Raw genomic sequence first — 10102 nt, forward strand, 5'->3', positions numbered from 1 at the left:
TGCCCTGCATTGTGATGATTTCATAAAGCTAAAATAAACATGTAAAGCAGAGAAGAATCCAATCTACATATTTCCAAAAAAGGACATAGTCAAACAAATTTATAGTAACTGAAAGGAACTTTAATAATATTCAGCCATAAACTTTATTTCGTATAAAAAATTCCAATTTTTGGGCATTTACACGAACTTACAAATGTGAAAACCAAATTCAAACGCAGTGTTAATAAAATTGTTTGTTTTTATATTGAATATGGTATTAATGATATCAGAGTCTGGTATCGCATGTGTGTCATATACATGCAATTGCTGTGCTCCTGAATATGAAACCAGTCAGAGTATTTCCCCTGACTTCTATAGTAGCATCATAGCTGTGAGTTGTAGGCCTAGAACAAGTAAAACAATTATACAGAAATCTAGGCTATAATAATTTTGGATACGTAGTAAAGCAGATAAATGTATACAGGCATTAACATTTCGTTAGTAAAATTTCTAACTTTTTTTTTTTTCTCAAAGCTTTAAGATAATTAGGCAGTACATAGACAGTGAACTCCTTTTTCATAACAGCTGAGGCTTTTCGTGTTAAAATTATGAATGTTCTAATTAGTTCTAAAAGTATCTTGATTTTATAACATGTAACATTATCGAGGACTGTGAAGCATTAAGATCAGAAGAAACTACAGTTCAAAAGTATTGGAAAACACGACTGCTAATGGCTTCATTGCCAAATGCAAGGAACTAGACAACAACAACATTATCGAGGATACAATATACTCACAAGGTAAGCACAAGATTTCTGAATTTTGAGAAAATCCTTTTATAGGAATATTTATTTTACTAGAGTCGTTTTGTATTCCCTGGGACGTGATTTAGGTTATCAAAAAGAAATTAATTAATGGTATCCTAGTTCATAAGTTTGTTCATATCTCTCTCTTGAAAGATAGTACCGGTAAGTGCGTTCTATCTATCTATTTTCTTTCAGAATATGTATAGAAATGAACATAGAAAAAAAATTTTATTGCAATTAAATTGCATCCAAAGCACAGAAATCAATTCCACTATAATATTTCAGTGTTTTTCACATTGTGTTGAACATATAAAATACCGGTACAATACTACTACTGATAACCTGAAATAAGCTATGAGAATTCACCCCAACTCCTGAATGAAACTCCGACATTGCAATAAATAACTGTCTACTATAATCTTTCAATACTTTTCACATCGTGGTAAATGTATGAACTACTCATAATGGTAATCTGAAATAAGCTATGACAGTTTGCCCCAACTCCTGAATGAAACTCCGACATTGCAATAAATAACTGTCTACTATAATCTTTCAATACTTTTCACATCGTGGTAAATGTATGAACTACTCATAATGGTAATCTGAAATAAGCTATGACAGTTTGCCCCAACTCCTGAATGAAACTCCGACATTGCAATAAATAACTGTCTACTATAATCTTTCAATACTTTTCACATCGTGGTAAATGTATGAACTACTCATAATGGTAATCTGAAATAAGCTATGACAGTTTGCCCCAACTCCTGAATGAAACTCCGACATTGCAATAAATAACTGCCTACTATAATCTTTCAATACTTTCCACATCGTGGTAAATGTATAAACTACTCATAATGGTAATCTGAAATAAGCTATGACAGTTTGCCCCAACTCCTGAATGAAACTCCGAGAATACAACGAATAACAGTCTCCTATAATAATCTTTCAGTATTTTCAGGTGTTGAATATATAAAATACCAGTACTGGTAACCAGAAATAACGGTATGATAGTTGGCCCCAACTCCTGAATGAAACTCCGAGAATAAAATTAACCCTTCGTTAGGCGCGTGGGGTATGGGTGTATCCCAGACATTTTTGTTCTGTGATATCTTTTTTCTATATATTTTTGTGCAAGTGCTACTTCAGATATTTTCCTGCTTATCTGCCTAGAACAGATCTGTGCTATTTACAAATTTTAAATTGTCATTGTTGTGTGTAAAAATAAGGTTTGTTGTTTAGTGAGTGCCAACAGACCACACAGCCTTCTAAGTTACAATGATAGACTGTGAGGTACAGGTGTATTCCAGTGATTTTAGTTCTTCTGTAACTTTCTTTCTAAATATTTTTGCATTTGCTCCACTTAAGGTATCTTCCCGCTAAACTGTATGCAAGAGATTTGTTCTACTTAGAGATTTAAAATTGTCTCTGTCGTGTGTAAAGTTGACTATTCTTATTTATTGGGTGCCACAGGATCACGTAATCTTCTAAGTTATAACTTTAGCTCAGTTTAGAGGTATATTTTTCACTTATTCCTGAACATTTCTATAACTTATTATTACTACTACTACTACTACTATTCTAAACCAGTAGTTCAGGAGACACTGAAGAAGACGTGACATAACGTCGAAACGGCCCGTCTGTCGAAGGTATATACCTTTTTTAAAATTTTTAACACTTTTTAACGTATGACTAAGTAATTTTATGTTTTTAACAAACAAAGTGTTAACGTGAACTTTAATCAATAAAAGGAATATTTCAGCAGTAAGATGCAACTCCTACTACTACTACTGCTACTGCTACTGCTACAAATTGTTGGATCTCGTTTTTTCACAAATGTCGGAGACAAAAGGAAGGAAGAAGTTATCCCTAACAAAAGTTTAGATCCTGATGTATTATTGAATTGGTTCGATAGTATTAGTGAGAATGAAGAATGTTCTGCAGATGATTAATCTTATAAGAAAGTCATGTTACAATAAGAGATCATGAGACTGATTCGGAGACGGAATTGTCCGACGCAGAGGAAAAAGGTGCTAATGTTGCGATTCAAGTAGATTTTGTACGGAAAGCTGAAAAAAAAAAAAAAAAAAAAAAAAGAAGTAGAACAAAGAAAAGCTTAAAACAAACACTCAAACTCCTGCACATAACATAAATCATTCGTCCGAAATCCAAAGGGAAGAGCTCGTGAAATGTGCTCTGAAATACTGTTGTTAGATCTATTGTTTGACAACAATGTCGACAAAATAATTGTAAATTCAACCAACATTTACACTGCTGAACATTTTGTAAGAATTTCAATAGCGACAGGGATGCTAGCCAGATCTAAGGCCGTGTCTCAAAGCTACAATTTCAGCTGAAGTGAACTAGATTGTTGACTAAATAGCCGGATGTGACGTCAGAAGTTATGATCCAAAGTTAAATAGTGCATAGCAATCAAGTCCGTAGTAGCTAGTAAACGAAAATGCTTGCTCGATTGTTGACTTGTTCACTAAACAAACATGGATACCTCATCAGCAATTGGGGTTATGAAATCTGAAAATGCTTTGGAAGTGAAATGATGTAAATATAATGTAGAATAACACGTTAACTTCGAACACTGACATTGTTAGTACCTTCTGTACAATGTTTTAAACATTATTGTAATATATTAAGCCCTCATCTTTTCCACATAATTCGTAATGAAACTGCATTAGGACACTGCCTTCTTAATTCAGTGCTGCACCGTGATGTCGTGGTTTTTAGAGAAATAGTCTACAAAGAAGGCCACGTTTCAAGCATACATTTCCAAAGCTCCCTAGTGTGTAGTTTACAAGTCACCTAGTTGCTAGTCACTAGTGTGTAGTATGGACTTGAGCTTTGAGACACGGCCTAAGTACTGATGAAACCGAAATAGGGCAATATTTGGTTTTTATATAATTGGTAGCATGACATGCTCCAGGGAAAAATGCTTGACAGTTGTAGATAAATTCTAAAGAAAATGGATTTTTTTTTTTTTTTTTTTTACATAACACTAAGTAAAAGTGTTTCTGGTTTGTGATACACTGCGTGTGTTTTGGTGGCATAAAGGATAGAAATTTCAAAAGAGAAACAGTCAAATTTGCCCTGTAAGGGAAGTGTTTGAAATCACAGTGAACATTTTCAGATATACAGACATCCAGTAGACATTAAAAATAGATAATAGATAATAAAATTATATAAAATTTTGTCACAGAAAATAAAAGAATGAAAATAAACTGCATCCCAAAATTAGATCTAGAATACAAACCTACAGGTGAAAGAGAATTGGGCCGACCATGACAAAAGTGACAAGATGAGGAATACCCCCAAGAGCTACGATGGAACAGGCCTTACAAGACCTAAACTGAACCAAGGTAATGAAGAAGAAGATGATGATGATAATGATGATGTCTACAGAGTTTCAAATAATAATATTTCAGTGTTAATGTCAGTCTGAGTTTATTCACATACTAAGATTAAACAATATTATCGAACATTATAATGTATATCGTAACAATTAAACTAATTTTATGTACCAGTTGCAATGTAAAATACGCAGATAAACTAAAAATTTTTATAACAATGTCACTCGAGCTTCAAGAGAACTTAATAATTTGAATTTAAGCAGTGGGATACAGCTGTACCTCCCCCCCCCCCGTGCCTAACCATATCACAAAATAGAATGCACCTAACAAAGGGCTGATAACAATCTCCTGTAATCTTTCAGTATTTTCCACATTGTGTTGAACGTATAAAATACTAGTACTGGTAACCAGAAATAAAGTTAAGATGGTTGGCCCCAACTCCTGAATGAAACTCCGAGAATAAAATGAATAACAATCTCCTGTAATCTTTCACTATTTTCCACATTGTGTTGAACATATAAAATACCAGTACTGGTAACCAGAAATAAAGTTATGATGGTTGGCCCCAACTCCTGAATGATACTCCGAAAATACAATGAATAACAGTCTGCTACAATCTTGCAATATTTTTCACATTGCATTGACTGTATAAAATACTGGTACTGGTATCCAAAAATGAACCATATGATAGTCAGTGCTGTCATGATAATTTTTCTCTTGGACATACCACACCCCTTGTTTTCTCCCTTGAAATATATTTTACTCTCCTCTCTCTAGCTCTCCGACTGTCATTTAATGATTTTTTTTTAATATTAAAGAAGAAGTAAAGAAATTATTTTGCTTTACATTATAACAAGCTCGATTAAAAAAAATACACCATGTCTGTCATCGATTTGCAAAAGGGGACATGTACAAAATCACAAAAACTATAACTAAGTTAACAAATTATAATGTTCATATATTGTTTCTAATTAGATCATTATGGATACATAGATTTAGAAATTCATTAACATTTTAATTTTTCAAGTCTGTTATGGTTTTTTTGTGATTTTCCAACACTTTGTTATTTTGGACGTGTCCCCTTTTGCAAATCGATGACAGATGTAGCCCCACCATAGATGCACACTTGTCTCGATGAATCTGGGAGTGTGTATTTGCAACATTTCTTGTTTTTCAGCCATTATTTTATATAATTCTGGATTCCAGTGCTGCAGAGATGGACAATTTTTTTGATGAACATCAAACAAAATACATTAGGAACAGCAAGAGATGATCTAAGATCTATACAGATCTCCACGTGTAAAATTTAGGCACCCATATGCCGTATGGCTCCATACAGACAACATTTTCTTTTCCTCATACGATTAATTAAAAAAATTGTAGGTTCCCATATGATGTATGGCCCCATATGGTCTCCATGACAGCACTGGCCCTAACTCTTGAATGAAACCCCAAGACTACACTGAATAACAGTGTGCTATAATCTTGCAGTATTTTTCACATTGTGTTGACTGCATAAAATACTGATACTGGTAACCAGAAATATGTGTATGATAATAGGCCCTAACTCCTGAATGAAACCCCAAGACTACACTGAATAACAGTCTGCTATAATCTTGCAGTATTTCCGCATTGTGTTGAACCAAATAAATAATAATTTAATAAAAAAAATTCCAATAAAAGAAATAAATACTAATAAATAAAATTTTAACAAACTTAAACCGATAGTTATTATAAAACCAATACTAATTAAAAATAATAAAAATTATAATAATATATTAAAGAGCTTATCCCCCATATAAAATACTGGTATCGATACAGATAACCATTATAGAAAATTAAACACAAGTTAAAATTTGTTAAAAATTGGATGGCGGTGAAAAAATTACGCTTCAAAGATTATATAAGAACATTCATGAATGTCCTATTAGAACATAGTATAATATTAGTAACTGTACCGTAACATAATAATAATAATAATAATAATAATAATAATAATAATAATAATAATAATAATAATAATAATAATACACAAAATTTAAAATATTGCCGGTGGCCAGTAGGCGAACTATGCATAAACACTGGATCATATCGTATAACGCAGCGCCAATGCCTCTCTCGAATCGGCAATCATTCGTGCAACGAGTTATACCTATTATGTAAATTGTAAACAATTTTAATAATGACCCCCTCTTGACAAAATTCTGCATATGCCACTGTGTCAACCGATATCTAACAGTATTTTAAAATATCTACATTTGATAAGTCTGCCTTGCTTTCTTGCAAGGATGACACAACATAAATTTTATTCCATAAAGTTGGCATTGTTTCGTCAAACTAGTGTCAGTGCACTAGTTGGTATGACTGCTAAACGTCATACATTTTCAAATCAATGGCGTCTGTCGTTTCAAAGCTGTTAGTTGGTGGTTGAAGTCTATATAATGCACTGCATTTGGCAATCAAGTGAAGCACACAGATCACTGATAAAGCAGTTAGTAAGTTAATTGAACCTTCTAGTATTTGCTGACAATATTGGGATATTGCCTTCTGACGACACTGCAGTGCAGCCTTGCAGATGTTCCTCATCCATTTCTTCGTTGTTGCTGCACAGGACGCATTGCGTTTCAAAATAAAAACAGCTGTATTTGTAAAGTTAAATTTCTTAACAAAGTAGAATACACATTAAGTATAGGCAGCTAATAATAATTGTCTTAAAAATTCGACAAAATTAAATAGGCCTACTCTAGTTTTTGTGGACCATGTAATCATTACTAATTCAGAAAATAATTTACGAAGAGGAATATATTCGGGCGCGCTTCCGTACAGGAGCAGCGGCATTTTTCTTAGGTTAGAGCCCAGTTTAGGTGTGTGTGTATTAATCGAAAATTAAGGATTAGAAAATATTGAGAATAGGACGCATGTTTATATGACATTTTTTTCGGGAAAATTTTAGAACACGGACTGCACCTACCAAATTATGTATTAAAATACTAAAAAGAGCAGATTTGTCTGCGTTTGTCGAATGCGCATCATTATATTTACGAAAAGGCACTTTTCAGTGCCAATAATTAATTTTGTGTGCACAAGGTTGGAATTTTGAAGTAAGGGAAATGGTGCAGTCCGTGTTCTGGAGTTTCTCTTTTTTTTTCGATTAATACATACCTAAACTGGGCTCTACCTTAGAAAAATGCCGCTACCCCTGTACGGAAGCGCGCCCCTAGACTCTCCGAAGGTCATGATTTCTTACACACCAATAGGACACAGACCTCTTAATGACTGTTGGATGCGGCCGAAGCAGGTCCTCAAAGGCCTAATTCGTGAAGGATGATGATAATTGTCGACCACTTTTCATACAATCACAAGTCATAAATTTGTATATAGGCCTATATGATCTAGTACTTTATATTCGACATAATATTGACAATTACTCATTAGTGGCCAATATACATGATCATGAAATTAGAAATAAATTAATATTTCATACTATAGAGCAACACAGACTTTTCTGTCATGGGGATGAAATTATATAATAAGCTTCCCAGTCAATATTATAAGTTACCAATCAATAGCTTTAAAACTAGATTTTATAAGTGGTTATTAAATAATCCTTTTTACTCTGTTGATGAGTTTTTTAGCAAAAAATTATATGAAATTGTTTTCTAATAAATACAGTTAATTCGATTTAAAATTAAGACATTGTGTTTTCATTAATTTTTATAGTTTCAAAATATATCGTGTTTTCATGTTTAAATTAAATTTTTCTGTTTCAGATGTATTACTGGTATATGTTTTTCAATGTATCTGTGACGAAGCCTATTACTGTATGTCTTATGGCTTAATAAATTGAATTGAATGAAATTACTATTGTTTCAGGGAGATAGAAACGTCAAAACAGAGGTACCAGTACTTGAAACTTATTACCTGTTCAACTGATTGAAAATGTTAATAGAGGAAAATATTTCCTCGTTATGTCTTAATGTATTAATTGTTGGATGTCTCTTTAGAAAAATACACAAATAATAAATATCTCTACAATATTGAACACTCCATCTAGAACACCAGCTTCAGTCAAGATCTCTGCTGGTACTACAGCTGTGAGAGGAGTTAATGGTAATGGTTGAATACCATTGTATTATCACAAGCTAAGGCTGGTGCCACCTGCAAATTCACCAATTTTTAATGTAACAATTCATATACATGTACCTATCCTTTACAGAATATTAGAGAAGATTGTTATGTATAAAATAAAAATAAAAAAGAAATAAATTTTGAAAATGTTATAAAGTATGACCCAGAATGTAACAAAATACAGTAAAATTCCGTCTTTAAGGAATAATCTGTTAAGTCCCACCCAAATTACCATATTTGCTCGTGTAATTGTCTCCCTTGCGTATTTTCCCCCCTTACATTTTTAAGGTATATTTTCAGAATTTTATTTTTCTAGCATAATCTCATCTTAAATCACAACTTTGAATACCCTTTGACAATCAGTGAGGATTGAAAGGATCACACAAATACGCTTGGAAAATCCAAGGTCAAAATTCACCCTCTTCCATTGACTGATTGTCGCAATACTCAATTCAAGAGCTGAAGAAACAAGTAGCAGGTAGCATCCATCATTTGCCAGTTCTATCTTTTCACGCATGTTGTTAGGTATTGGTGCAGTGAAAATGGATAGAAATACTTACATGGCAAGCTTTAAATTGAGAGTTAACTTTGCAGAAAAAAAAACAGTGAAGCATGTGAGAAGGGAATTCGTTATAGAACCCACACTCATTCAGTACTGAAAAGCACGAAATCCATTTGTCCATATTGCTGTTCAAAATGCAGGAAATGCCCAGAAGTTGATAAAGAAGTATTTTAATATGTTACTAAACTAAGAAACAATGGCTTCGCTGTAACACACGAAATGATACAGATGAAAAAAAAAAAAAAAAAAAAGTGGCATTTCAGGTGTTGAGTTTAAGGCTAGCAGAGGGTGGACTGTTTGTTTCATGCGGCGATGTGGACTTAGTTTGAGAAGGTGAACAACACTGGCGATTTCGTAATTAAGTTTTCTGCTGTTATATATCACCACTTTACTCCCGATATTTTTGCAGTTACCGCATAATCCCCCCCCCCCCAAATTATCAGTTACGAATTTTAGAGAAAAAAAAAGGGTGGGGGGGGGGTAATTACGCGAGTAAATACGGCCCCATAAGAATAATATAATTAATTCCAACTTTTAAGGAAACCAGTTTAAGAAAATCCTGCGTTTAAGAAATTCTTTTAAAGTGGATTTTATAATAATGAAGCCCGAAATATTGAATAGATTTTCAACACTCAATAGTACCAGGATATTTAATTGTGCATTTCAATCGATCTTAATATGGCGATATGTGGCAGCATTATTCTTTATTTCTTGCTTTGCATTGCTTTCAGAGTCGTTGCTTTGGTTGCTTTGTTCTTGTGAGTTGTGTAGATCCTGTTTCCAAGTTTTTTTTTTTTAGTGTTGGCGTAGGCTTCTGTGTTCGGTGTACATGGTCTGTGGAGAAACTTCTGGGCTTATACCGTGTTGTCTTGGTGCTAGTAGCTGACGTTTCGACCGCTGTGTTGTGGTCATCCTGAGAGCAGTGGATAAGGAAATAGAACCTACTACCTATCATTGGAAGTCCTCTCCCATTGAGACTCCTACATATACACACACACACACACACACACTATTTCCTTATCCACTCACTGCTCTGAGGATGACCACAACACAGTGGTCGAAACGTCAGCTACTAGCACCAAGACAACGCAGTATAAGCTCGCAAGTTTCTCCACAGACCATGTTTTTTTTTTGTTAGTTTATGCATTGTTATAATAAAGAAGAGAAAGAGTTTTAGGGCTTTTCCCTACGGGCACTGTCTTCACTGTATGAAATCAAAGATTTCGTTCTTTCAGTGCACCATAGGATATAGTATCTTTCACAGGATTT

The 10102-nt window shown here is 33.6% G+C and overlaps 1 long non-coding RNA gene across 1 annotated transcript; it reads left to right on the plus strand.

The window, feature by feature from the left end:
• Positions 1–6485: 6485 nt before the first annotated feature.
• On the plus strand, positions 6486–9266 carry LOC138703029 (uncharacterized). The gene is made up of 2 exons (XR_011332942.1): positions 6486–6638; positions 7914–9266. It is a non-coding gene; the product is annotated as an uncharacterized lncRNA (long non-coding RNA).
• Positions 9267–10102: the final 836 nt, after the last annotated feature.

Source organism: Periplaneta americana, chromosome 7 (assembly GCF_040183065.1).
Source record: "Periplaneta americana isolate PAMFEO1 chromosome 7, P.americana_PAMFEO1_priV1, whole genome shotgun sequence".
In the NCBI taxonomy this organism is placed as follows: Eukaryota; Metazoa; Arthropoda; class Insecta; order Blattodea; family Blattidae; genus Periplaneta; species Periplaneta americana.